At 49.0% G+C, this 13288-nt stretch overlaps 1 protein-coding gene across 2 annotated transcripts in view; it reads left to right on the top strand.

Moving 5' to 3' along the window:
• CNKSR3 (CNKSR family member 3) overlaps positions 1-13288 on the top strand; it is a 595138-nt gene that overhangs the window by 230070 nt on the left and 351780 nt on the right. The window lies entirely within an intron of this gene.

The raw sequence follows: 13288 nt of genomic DNA, 5'->3' as shown, positions 1-13288 counted from the left end.
TCCTTAATTTTAACTGATTTGGGCTTTTTGGGCTGATTTGGTTTGGTTTGGTTTGCTTACTTTTTGGGCTTGCGAGCTACTTTTAAAATGACCAAGTCAAAATGATCTACCAACAATAAAATTTTTAAAAACACAAAGCACACTGTACGCAGAAAAAATGTTAATTATCATTTAAATCCCGGGGGTTTTTCAAAGAGGTCAAGGCAGATGACTTTATACAATGTCACCTTAGTAACAACTATAAAAAAATTGACAAATATACCCCCTCCCTTTTTACTAAACTGTGATAGCATTTTTTAGCACAGGGAGCTGTGCTGAATGCCCCGCGATACTCTCGATGCTTATAGGCTCCCTGCGCTAAAAACCACTATTGTGGTTTAGTAAAGGGGGCCATAGTGCAAAATATAGACCGCAAATATAAATTCTCAAAATGGACACATTTTGATCTCTAAATTGAAAATAAAATCATTTGTCCTACCTTCGTTGTCTGGTGATTTCATGCACCAGGGAGGGTCCTAAGGCTCTGATTGGCCCAGGTTGTTTAAGGCCCATCCTGTGGGTGGGGCCTTATGCATCTGGGCTAATCAGAGCGTTAGGCTCCTCCCCAGATGCATGCATCCTGTATATGGGGAGAGGCCTAAGGCTCTGATTGGCCAAGACGCATAAGGGTTGCAAGAACAGAAGATACATTTGAAAGTCAGCTATTTGGGGTTGATATTTAGCACGATTTATCAAGGTAGAAGAGCTCCTACCCTATTATATCACACTGACTTAACCGTAGAATACCGTAGAATATCTGTTCAGACTGCTACAACATTTTCTGGTTAGTGCTGGGGCCGTGGAGATAAGAGTTTTCTTTGTACTGAACGTCGCCGGTGTTCGGAAACTTATCTAAACAAGATGGGCCGGGTAAAAGGCTATCTTGACATGGGCCAGATTGCTAGCTTGTTATTGGCACTGAATAGCAGCCAGACTCGGATAACTTCTGACGGCCATCGAGGGGATGGGATTTCAGTGCTAATATCTGAATTTGGTCTGGCGCTGAATATCCAGTACTTTGATGGCTGCTGGAAGTTATCTAAGACTAGATGCACTAAAGTCAGTGATCATCACTAAACCGGTTTTCACAGCTTTGATGATCGCTGTTACTGACCCAATGCACAAAACAAGTGGGAGGAGCCAATCGGGTCCTTAGGTTCCTCCCTCTTGTATCTGAGATAAAGAAGAAGGAGCCTAAGGAAGTCCTGATTGGCTCAGATGCCTCAGACTACTCCCAAGGGGAGCGGCCTGAGGCATTTGAGCCAATCAGGGCCTTAGGCCCCCCTCCTCGTGCATCACATGATGCACCGGGGAGGATAAGACCTGGCACTGCAGACTTGGCAGCCTCAGAGAAGGAGGGACTGATCGCCCCTCCTGCTCCCAACTTAAAAGGTACGAGAGGAGGTTGGGAGGGAGCTGAGGGGGCTTCCCTCATGCCTTTTGGGGGGGGAGAGTATGAGGTAGTTGTGGTGGGCAATTGGCACAGGAGGTCCTTCATGGCAGGAGAGAGTAGGCATCCCTCTTGCCTTTTTGCCATGAGTGGGGGGTGGTCAGTCAGGATGGCAGGAGGGAGTGGGTATCCCTCCTAACATTTTTGGGGGGTTGGGGCGGACAGTGGCTCGGGAGTGCCGGGGGCATGGGGAGGCTTTTTTCTATTTTTTTAATGGGACAGATTATGTGTGTGTGTTGATCTGTGCCATTATAAAAGCCCTAACAGCAGTGACAGGAGGCCGCTTCCCCTATCACTGCTGTTAAGGCTCTGCGCATGTGTCAGTTGCTCAAATCATTTGCTTGCAAACTTGATAGCTCATCGATTGCTGCTGGAGAATCAGCCAACAGCGATCGAGTCGGTATCTTTAGAGCATCTAGCCCTAAGTGGGTCCCAAAACTCTTGTGGCAGCCAGTGTGTTAAAAAAACGCTGAAACACTTAACCTCTGTGGGCTCAGTACTGTTTATACAAGCTCACGCTTATTAGAAAAAAACAATTTTGTTATTAATTGATAATAAATTAATTTATTTAAAAATTTGTATGGCACTTTTCAACAATATCAGAGCAGCTCACAGCTCTGTATGATAACAATACAACACTTTTAAAGCAAAATAAAAGCACGTCACAAAACTCATAACTTCCTTATTCCCTTCCAGCCCACACATTTACTGTCAACTTTAGACCATAGCACTTATGCAGATTGCCCTTGGACAGTGACCATAGCAAGGGTGGGAGGCACCTGAGGCAGTAGCACCCCTGCACCATCTTCTCCGCTCCTTCACACTCCTTTCCTGTCCCCCACACCATACTCACGCCCTCCCTAATCCCCCTGTATCTCTTTGAATCTCCAGCAACATGAGCAATAGAGAATGACACGGGGAAAATTTCTGTCCCCGTCCCCAGACCACCATCCTCTGCATCGCCCCGTCCCCGCTGGTCCTTTCACCATCACGTCCCCGTCTCTGCCATCCCCTTCACTGCCCCGTCACCGTCCCTGCTGTCTCTTTCACCGCCCTGGCCCCGTCCCCGTCCCCGTCTTCAGTATCTTCTCCTCTCCATCCCCCCACCCCCAGCACCCTTCATGCGGTCCAGCAGCTCCTTCCCGCCGGCCAGACGTGCATTTCCCTCACTCCCTCCTTTTCCCTTACCTTTTCTTCTTGAAACTGTCAAGTTCTATAAGGCTACAAGCCATATTACAGCCGGAGCCTTGAAGTCGCGTCGGGTTGCCTGCTTGAAAAGTCTCCTCCGATGCAACCGGAAACAGGAAGTTGCGTCAAAGGAGACTTTTTCCAGCAGGCAATGCAATGCGACTTCAAGGCTCCGGCTGTAATACAGCTCAAAGCCTTATAGAAATTGCCAGTTTCAAGAAGAAAAGGTAAGGGAAAAGGAGGGAGGAAGATGTATGGACGGCCGGCGGGAGAGGGTGGGCTGCCGGATCGAACGCTCATTCACCGCGCGTTCACTACTTGTTCACCGCCCTGTGCTACCATTCACCGCTCCACAGGGCGGTGAATGGCCTTGACCCCGAACTCACGGTGACCTTTTTTTTGGTCACCGTTTTGGCGGATAACAGCCACTGTGTCATTCTCTAATGAGCAACTTCCCCAACCCCCTGCTCGTGCCAATGTTGCCTTTCCCTCTGATGTCACTTCCTGGCCCTGCGACCCAGAAGTGATTTCAGAGGGGAGCCAGGCCGGTGCAAGCAGTAGGCCGGTGAAATTGCTTGTGAATTTGTTTGCGCTGACAAATATTTAAAGAGGTACAGGGGAGGGAGAGCGCGAGCATGCATGGGGGGGGGGCAGAGAGGTGCCAACGCCCCTACCAAGATGGTGCCCAGGGCGGTCCACCTCCCCCTCCCCACCCTACTATGCCACTGCCCTAAGAATCTAACAAAGAAAATCCAGACAATTCAAACTACAGTGGCTTGGCTGATTTATTCTACAGATAAGTTTGTATTTATTTATTTACAATATTTATTAACTGCTCAAACCAAGGTTGGTGGTATATAAATCACATACAAAATTAGAACGTTCATAACACACAATTAAATCAACATAGTTTGTAAATACATCCTGAACTGATTCATAAATATTGCCTCTGGCTGACATTTTAATTCTTTAAAACAAACTTGTCAAGCAGTGATAGTTTATTGCTTATATTCTGCCTTTCTTAGAGTCGCACCATTTTTGGTGGAACTTTAAGGGTTACCAATAGAGGCGCAAATTTAGTTTAAAGTCTGTACAATGGTACATAAAATGATTTATCCCAGGACAAGCAGGCAGCATATTCTCTACATGTGGGTGACGTCATCTACGGAGCCCCCTAGCGGACGTTCTCGCAAGCAGACTTGCTCGAAGATCTTCAAGCTTGCGAGTGTACCGCGCATGTGTGAATGCCCCTCCCGCCCGACCTATGTTTTCCATGGAGCCAGAAGCACTGCTCCCTTGCTTCAAGCGATCTCATTGTCCCTCTTTGCACCATGGCTTATTTGTTTTATTTCGGGTGAGTTGCTGTGCTCGCGTCTTTATTTTGCTTTCCGTGTCTTTTTGACCGGGTTGACCGGTCTTGCTTTGGCCGCCTCGCCTCGCGGGGCCGCGGTCAACTTTTTTTTTTTTTTAATGTCCCGGCCTCGTTCCGGGTTTAAGAACTGCACTAGGTGCAACCGGGTGATCTCCATCACCGACCCCCATAGTTGATGTGTGGAATGCCTGGGCGCAGAGCACCGCGCTGAATCGTGCCTACGTTGCACTACTTTACAACCGAGCGCTCTTCGTCAGAGGGTGGCCAAGATTCTCCAACTCTTTGGCCCAATGGATCCAGCGGGACAGGCCTTGAGCTCGGCCTCGGCACCGCCGTTGGGAGCCTCGGCCTGGAAGTCCTCGGCTTCAAAGTCCCCCTAGGCCTCGAAGGCTTCAGCCTCGGCTCCTCCTGCTACACCAGCCTCGGGTAAGTCTCCTCTTCCCTCCTCAGGTGAGCCGGCAAAGAAGCCTACCTCGGAATCTCACGTGGGTGCTGCTTCGTCGGACTCGTTGAGATCTCATTAAAAAAGCGTGCCTCCTCATATAGGGAATACTCTTCCTCGAGGTCGCCCTTGAAGGAATGCATTGCTGCACCTCTGACCCAACCTCCCTTGGTGTCGGTGCCTATGTTCGAGGACATGCTTAAGGCTATCCTTACTACGCAGCTTTCCTCGGTTGTGAGCCAACTTCTCCCAACCTCAACGCCGCTGACCTCGGTCTCGACCAGCCAGAGCGTCCTTCTCTCGGGTCTAGGGGCAGAGTCGCCTCGAGCGATTCCTCGTCTCCTGATTCGGGGCCTGTGACTTTCCGAGGGTCTCGGAAGGGGGCCTGTCTTTCGTCCTCTACCTTGTCAAGGCTCACCTCTTCCAAAAAACTGCGGTCTTCTCCGCCCCTTCGGGGCCAGTCTCCGAAGACAAAGACCTCGGCTTCTGTTATTGACTTGAAACTGGAAGCTGGTTCGCTTTCCCCGACGAAGCTGGTGGGCGCCTCCCAGGGGTCCTCTTCGAGGCCTCTAGGGGAGTTTTCATTTACTCCGTCTTCGCTAAGGCTGCGCAAGCTGGTGCTTCAGACTCCGGGTCCTCCTCGATACACTTTTTCTGGGGTCGTTCCTTGACGCCTCCGAGGTGGTCTAGCCGAGTCTCCTCGTTCTCCCATTCGCGAGACTCCGAGGCTCTGGCATACTACTCGAGGGAAATTTATCCCTCTTTCTCTGATGCCCCCAGATCGCGATCGGGGTCCCCTCCGGAGGATGTGTCTTCTTCTAGAACCTCCTCCTTTGCTCGTTTCATTTCTGACATGGGTAAGGCCCTGAATCTGGACCTCCAGTCTGAGTCCCGTTATACCCAGGAACACCTGGCGGAGATGGGTGTTTCTCATCCGCCTCATGAGGCGCTGCGTTTGCCTCTACATCAGATTCTTCGACAGACATTTCTCCGGAACCTGGAGACACCTTATGGGGTTACGGCCATTCCCTCCAAATTGGAATCCCGTTACCGGATGATCCCGGTCAAGGGGTTTGAAAGTTCTGAGCTTTCTCACCAATCCTTGGTGGTTGAGTCCTCCTTGGAAAAAGACCAACCCCTCGAAGGTGTACGCTGCTGTCCCTCCCAGAGGGGAGGGCCTTACGATGGACAAGTTTGGTCGCCGCCTTTATCAAAATTCGATGATGGCGAACCGTGTCCTAAACTATGGTTTTATCTTCACGTCCTATCTCAGGTTCTGTGTGGAAGCCCTCCACTCCTTTCAAGCGGACATGCCGGCTTCTCGGTGTCAGGAGTTTTGTCTTCTTGAGGAGACTCTCTCCCAGCTCCGTCTCTATATGTTTCAGGAGGCCTACGATGCTTTCAAGTTTTCCTCGAGGGTCACGGTCTTTGCGATCGCCATGCGTCACCTTGCCTGGCTCAGGATCGTTGATATGGATCCGATCCTCCAGGATCATCTTGCCAGTCTCCCTTGCGTGGGTCATGAACTCTTTGACAATTCCATTGAGGCGGCCACCAAGCGCCTCTCGGAACACGAACGGTCCTTCGCCTCGCTGGGAAGCGGCCTCAGCCTCCACAGCACCGTCAAGCTAAGGCCCAGCCGCCAGCTCCAGCGAAGCCTGGGCTGTCTTTTTGACAATTCCTGTACGAGCCTGCCGGCTCCCTTCCTTCTGGACCCTTTCCCCCTTCCCATCGGGGGTCGTCTCCATCATTTCTATCTTCAGTAGGAAAGTCTTACGACAGACAGTTGGGTCCTTTCCATTGTCCGGGAAGGGTACTCCCTTCACTTCAGTCGCATACCCCCGGACCTTCCACCAAGAGATTTTCCTTCTGCGAGATCCTAACTGCCTCTTCTCCTGCAGGCAGCTCAGGTCCTCCTTTACCTTTGGGCGGTCGAGGAGGTTCCTCCGGATCAGTGGAATATGGGGTTTTATTCCCGGTATTTTCTGGTACCCAAGAAAACGGGGGATCTGCGTCCGATCCTGGACCTCCGAGCCCTGAACAAGTTTCTGGTCAAGGAAGGGTTCAGAATGCTCACCCTTCCTACGTTGTATCCCCTGATAGACGAAGGGGACTGGCTGTGCTCGTTAGACCTCAAGGAGGCGTACACACACATTCCGATCCATCCAGCCTCTCGCCGGTATCTGAGATTCAGGGTGGGGGATCTCCACCTCCAGTATCGTGTTCTTTTCTTTGGCCTTGCGGCCTCTCTGAGGGTTTTCACGGTAGTGGTGGTAGTGGCCCTGCGTCTCCGCGGGCTGCTGGTGTTTGATCAAAGCGACCTATCGCCAGGAGGTTCTGCGAGCGACGAATCAAACCATTTTCCTCCTTCAGAGTCTCGGATTTGAGGTGAACTTTCCCAAATCTCACCTCTGTCCGTCCCAGTCTCTCGAGTTCATCGGAGCGGTCCTCAACATGATTCGCCTCCGCTCTTTTTTGCCTCGGCCTCATCTGGGGTACCATTGTCCGCTTGTGTCAGCGGGTGGCCCTGCTGGCCTCGGTCCCAGCTCGGCTCATGATGGTCCTGCTCTGCCACATGGCCTCCACTGTTCATGTGACTCCTTCTGCCAGACTTCACCTCCGCATTCCTCAGTGGACACTGGCCTCTCAATGGAACCAGGATCGGGATCCTGTCTCTCGTCTCATTGTCGTGACTCCTTTGTTGAAGCAGTCTCTCCGCTGGTGGATGCTCTCTTCCAATCTTTCCAGAGGTTTTCTGTTTCATGCTCCTCCCCCGCAGAAGGTCCTCACGACGGACTCGTCGGCCTTTGCTTGGGGGAGCTCATCTGGACGGTCTTCGCACTCAGGGTCTTTGGTCCAGTGCCGACCACCTTTGTCACATCAATCTGTTGGAGCTTCGGGCAGTTTTTCTCGCTCTGAAAGCTTTTTGTCACCTGCTTCGCAACAATGTGGTGCTGGTTCGCACGGACAACCAGGTCGCCATGTATTATATCAACAAACAAGGGGGCCCGGGGTCTTGGTCCCTGTGCCAGGAGGCAATGCGGCTCTGGGATTGGGCCGTCCTCTGCAACATTTTCCTTCGGGCAGTCTACATTCAGGGCCAGCAGAATTGCCTGGTGGACAGGTTGAGTCGTCTGCCTCAACCTCACGAATGGTTTCTCCATTCCTCGACCCTGCATCAGGTGTTTGCTCGTTGGGGGGCTCTGGATGTCGATCTGTTCGCGTCCCCCCTCAATCACAAGTTGCCCCTCTTCTGCTCCAGGGTCTATGCCCCCGACAGGATCGAGGCGGATGCCTTCCTTCTAGATTGGACGAACCTGTTTCTGAATGCGTTTCCTCCATTCCCTCTGATTCTGAAGACTCTCGTCATGCTTAAATCCACGCACGCCACTAAAACCGCTAGCCCAGCTTAGTAAAAGGAGCCCTTAGTCTTTCTCTTAATCCCCATTCCCTGCATCCGTTGTCTCTCATACAATTCCTGTATTCCCAGTGTTCTGTGTCTCTCACTGTTCCCATTCACAGCAATCTCTGGTCCTCTCCCAATTTCTGAAAAACAAAGGGATGGCAAACCTCAAAAGTCAAATAAAAAAATGCACAAATAACCAACATTCTCTCTAGTAGCCAGTCTCTCTCCCTCTCATCTTTAGTGACTACTCTCTCTCAGTCCCCCACTCCCATCCCAAGTCGTCATTCTTCAAATCTGCTCCCCACTCCCCCCAAAATTTCCAGTTTCCACTTCACAAACCTAAGATGATACCACATAACAGCTGCTATCCAGTTGAAGCATCCTTATATTCAGTGGGGCCTCTATTTCAGATAGTTTTAGTACAGACTAAGTTAAGCTCTGGTGTTAAATTTAAATTGTTGACCATGCTGGCTAAACATGTACTCACATATGTATGGCTCATACCACTATATTGGTCCAAAGCAGCATTGTTTTTCCCCAGTAGCCAAAGATGCTACTATGGCTTTTATTTTCTCTTCAATGTCAGAGTAGCATTTAAATGCTCAGTCCCTGAATTTCACCTCATGGAACAATCTGATCCCAGGATCTAATGACTATATTTGGGGTTACAAAGACATTTTTTTGCCAGCATGCTATAGGTTTGGTAGAGGTGCGCAGTAATTTTACATACTAATATAATGAACTAGTGTTTAAGCCTGTTACATTAACGGCTGCTAGAATATGTTTGTCTGTCTGTCTGTCTGTCTTTCTTTATGTCTGTCTCTCACTGCCCACTGTCTGTCTTTCTGTCTCTCTCCCTGCCCCCTGTCTTTCTGTCTGTCATTCTTTCTTTCTTTCTGTCTCTCTCCCTGGCCCCCTGTCTTTCTGTCTGTCTGTCTATCTCCCTGCCCGCTGTCTGTTAATCTTTCTGTCTTTCTCTCTTCCTGGCCTCTTGTCTTGTCTGTCTTTCTTTCTGTCTCTCTCCCTGCCCTCTGTCTGTCTTTCTTTCTTTCTTTCTGTCTCTCTCTCTGCCCCCTGTCTTTCTGTGTGTCTGTCTTTCTTTCTCTTCAGCTCCAGCCCCCTTCTCCCACCTACCCTTAAATCACTCCTTTTGACTCCTGCTAGTCATTTCCACCCTCCTCAGCCTGACCAACCACCAACCACAGTCCGGATGCTGAGCATCGGTATGCCTGCTTCCCTGTTATTTTTGTGCTCTCTTTGGTCTTGTTAGACGGAGTGAGGGCGGGAGGGGGGTGTTGCCACCGTGGTCGCCGCCTCCGTGAGTCTGTGCCTCCACATGCACAGTAGAAGGAGCCAGTGTCGTCAAGGGAGGGCGATAAGGAAACCGCCGCTGACTCCTACTGCGTATGCGGAGGCACGGCAGCACAGAGTTTGAAGTGTGCATGCATGCTAAGGGTTTTATTATAGCGGATGATGGTAGATAAAGACCTCCCTACATTAAGTATCATACCTTTGCTGATGGGGATGCCAAAGTCCTGCCAGTCGAAGAAATCCATTGCCAAAACCACCTCCTTGTACTAACTCAGGAGTGAGAGAGTCAGTGGGGTGCCTACAACTGAGCATGCTTCTGGAGTGCAAGTATTGGTGGCTGGAGGCATGCTGCTGACTTCTTCACTGCTGAGGCAGGATGAGGAGAAAGGGGGCAACTCGGGCATTAGATTTCTTCGGCTGACAGGGCATCAGCTATCCCATCAGGCATTGAATAGGCACTGCAGTACGTGCAAGGGTTATAAAATACAGTGGTACCTCGGATTACGAGCATAATCCGTTCCAGGAGCATGCTCGTAATCCAAAATGCTCGTTTATCAAAGTGAGTTTCCCCATAGGAAATAATGGGAACTCTCAGGCCTTGAGCATGCACACATGCTCAAGGCCCAGCACAGGATGCAGATCTTCGGGCACCGGCACCAACGCATAGGACATGCTGGTGCCAGTGCCGGTGCGGAGGCTACACTAAAGTAAGAAGAGGGTTCGGGTGGGTTGGGGGACCTCAGGTCGTGGCGGGGGGGGTGCCCGATGGTGGCGGGGGGGATGCCGGATCGCGGGGGGGAGGGTGCCGGTTCGCGGGGGGGCACTCGCAAATCGAGGCGCGCTCGGTTTCCAAGGCACCGATTTTGCGAATGTTTTGCTCGTCTTGCAAAACACTCGCAAACTGGTGCACTCGTAAACCGAGGTACCACTGTACATGCCTTCAGGCCTGCTTCAGCCCTGTACCTTTACACCAGCTTAAATGTAGTATGTAGCTAAATGTTGGCAGTGATTTTGGCTGCTTTCATATTGGTATTTTTGAAGACAAATAAGTTCTGTGTGCCTTTATAAAGTAGCCTCAAAACAGGTCCCTATCTGGATTTCTATCCAGGCGACCCATTATAAAATTGCCATCCATGTGCATGCATACTGTCAGCGGCACACAGAGTGAGCAATTTCTCAAAAAAGGTAATTTCTGCATGTAGAATGCTACTAAACCCTCAGGATTAGCTTTGAAAATTACCTCTGTGTGTCATCATCTTGTCCCCTGACCCCGGGCCTTGTGGAAGTTGTACATGAAATCCCATTTGGTTTTCCAGATGACTTAATCCCCAGCCCTTTGAAGCTCCTGATCTGTGAAAGGATCTTTGCCACGCTGTGCGTTTCAGTCACAATAGGGTTGGCGTTTGAGGGTACCTTCCTGCTCTGTGTGCATTGCCAGGGCTGCAGAGAAGACCTGTTGTTATGGCAGCACAATGATTTTTCTTTTAATAGCTGTTGCAGTAATGTGTGCCAGGAATCAGGAGCTTGATAAATCAAAGTAAATATTTCCACATATGACAGTCCTGCTTCTGATTTCTATCGTAGGTTTTTCTGTTTAGTGTGTGAAGAGGACTTTTATGTGAGAAATTAGTACAGTTCACACACAGAAGATGATACAGACAGATTATTTAAATTAATGCAGTAAACTGCCAAAATAGGCCACTTGTTTATGAAAGGATTTGAGTTTTGAAGCTCCTTTTTGCATGTGGGAACACATTTATAGAGATTTAGAGACATGGGTAGAAAATTTAAATATATATTTTAAGAAAAGCATGCTGATATTATACATTGGGTTTCTAGTTGTTTGTCTTTATTAAACTGGTATGGTTTGAGGTCGATAGGAGCCTGCCTTCTTTACTTGGGGGAAGGAGAGGGGAGGTAGACAATTTTCTCCAGGGCTTATAGGAACACACAGGGCCTTGGAACCACTACATATTTATTTACAAAGTGGTTTCGTAAAGGTGATAGGGGTAAGGTGATAGGAAAGAGTTGTTGTTCCAATTGTATTTGTTTCAACAGATGATAAATATCTTGCCATGTCCATAATGTAGATCCATGATTTGTTCTATATGTGTTGCTACTGTATATTATATTGTTTTTTCTGGTTGTACTGTTTTGCTTTATCATCAATAAAATTGTTTGAAAGTAAGAAAAGCATGCTGTACCTCTTGTTACCTGCTTGAGACACACAACGAACTAAAACTTAATAGGTCTTTGGTTTATGTTTGTGTTTAAATTGCTGATATGTGAGCCTAAAAAAAAAGACAGTAGACACTATAAAGGCATTTCTATAAGTGAATTCCTAATGTTAAACACCAGGATATGCTTATAGGTAGTCACATAAGTGCTAGGGGTGCTCTATGAAGTACATGCCAAAATAATTTTGCAAATAACTTCAAAGAGGCCTGCACAACGGGAGACCATGGGGATGTCACCATACAATGCATAAAATACTATCAGTAGTTTAGTTTAAAAGGTCCTTTTTCTTAGATATTTCTGGGCCAAAATCTCAGAGCCCTGCCCAGTAGTGTGCTTAGGTTCCATGTACTGGAGTCTCCATCAAAGCTCACTCCAGCCCATCTTAACCATCCTAGCCATCTAATCCCTCCCCAGCCCATCCTCAGTTGAATGTCCATATACGGGACACAGGCCGTGCAAGCCTGCCCAGTATTGGTTCCTTCAAAGTATACTCATTATTTTCTGATTAGAGATCCTCTGTGTTCATCCCATGCTTGTTTGAACTCTGTCACCGTTTTCTTTTCAACCACCTCCCTCGGGAACGCATTCCACGCGTCAACCACCCTCTCCGTAAAGAAGAATTTCCTAACATTACTCTTGAATCTACCACCCCTCAACCTCAAATTATGCCATCTGTTTTTTACCATTTTCCTTTCTCTGGAATAGATTTTGTTCTACGTTAATACCTTAGAAATATTTGAACGTCTGAATCATATCTCCCCTGTCCCTTCTTTCCTCTACCGCAGGGGTGTCAGAGTCCCTCCTCGAGGGCCGCAATCCAGTTGGGTTTCAGGATTTCCCCAATGAATATGCATGAGATCTATTAGCATACAATGAAAGCAGTGCATGCAAATAGATCTCATGCATATTTATTGGGGAAATCCCTAATTGCTCCTGCTGTTTTCGGTCCTGGATTCAAAATGGCACTGGTGACCCCTAACAGTAATCTGGTTCATAGACAACCCCGCGAAAGACAAAGGCGCACGCCGACAACTGAGCGCAAGATGGAGGTGCACACCGAAGAAAATTACAGTTTTTAGGGGCTCCGACGGGGGGTTTTGTTGGGGAGCCCCCCCCAGTTTACTTAACAGAGATCGCACCGGCGTTGTGGGGGGTTTGGGGGGTTGTAACCCTCCACATTTTACTGTAAACTTAACTTTTTCCCTAAAAACAGGGAAAAAGTAAAGTTTTCAGTAAAATGTGGGGGGTTACAACCCCCCCAAACCCCCCACAACGCGGCGCGATCTCTATTAAGTAAAGTGGGGGGGTGCCCCCCCACACACCCCCGTCGGAGCCCTAAAAACAGTAATTTTCTGCGGTGCGCGCCTCCGCGCTGCGCTCAATTGTCTGCGCGCGCCTTTGTCCCGGCGCGCTTTTGACCTGACACCCAGTAATCTTGTAGTACTACCACTAAGGGCTCCTTTTACGAAGACGCGTTAGGGCCTTAATGCGCGGAATAGCGTGCGCTAAAATGCCGTGCGCGCTAGCTGCTACCGCCTCCTCTTGAGCAGGAGGTAGTTTTTCGGCTAATGCGCGCTAATCCGGTGCGTGCGCTAAAAACGCTAGCGCACCTTCGTAAAAGGAGCCCTAAGAATCAAGCTACCCAAACCTGAGGATGAATCAAGCTTTTTATCATTTATTGCCAGGAATTGAACCTAGAATTGCTGAACCCACATACAACACAATACCAATAAAAATCAGCAATTAATATAGGACTTCCTATATTAATTGCCGATTTTTATTGGTATTGTGCAATAAATATTGTGACATCTTCCTGATTTTCAGACAAAAATCCTGCAGTTC

The sequence above is a fragment of the Geotrypetes seraphini genome, chromosome 3 (genome assembly GCF_902459505.1).
Source record: "Geotrypetes seraphini chromosome 3, aGeoSer1.1, whole genome shotgun sequence".
In the NCBI taxonomy this organism is placed as follows: Eukaryota; Metazoa; Chordata; class Amphibia; order Gymnophiona; family Dermophiidae; genus Geotrypetes; species Geotrypetes seraphini.
Note: the sequence above shows the minus strand (reverse complement) of the source record. Positions and strands in the feature narration are given on the sequence as shown.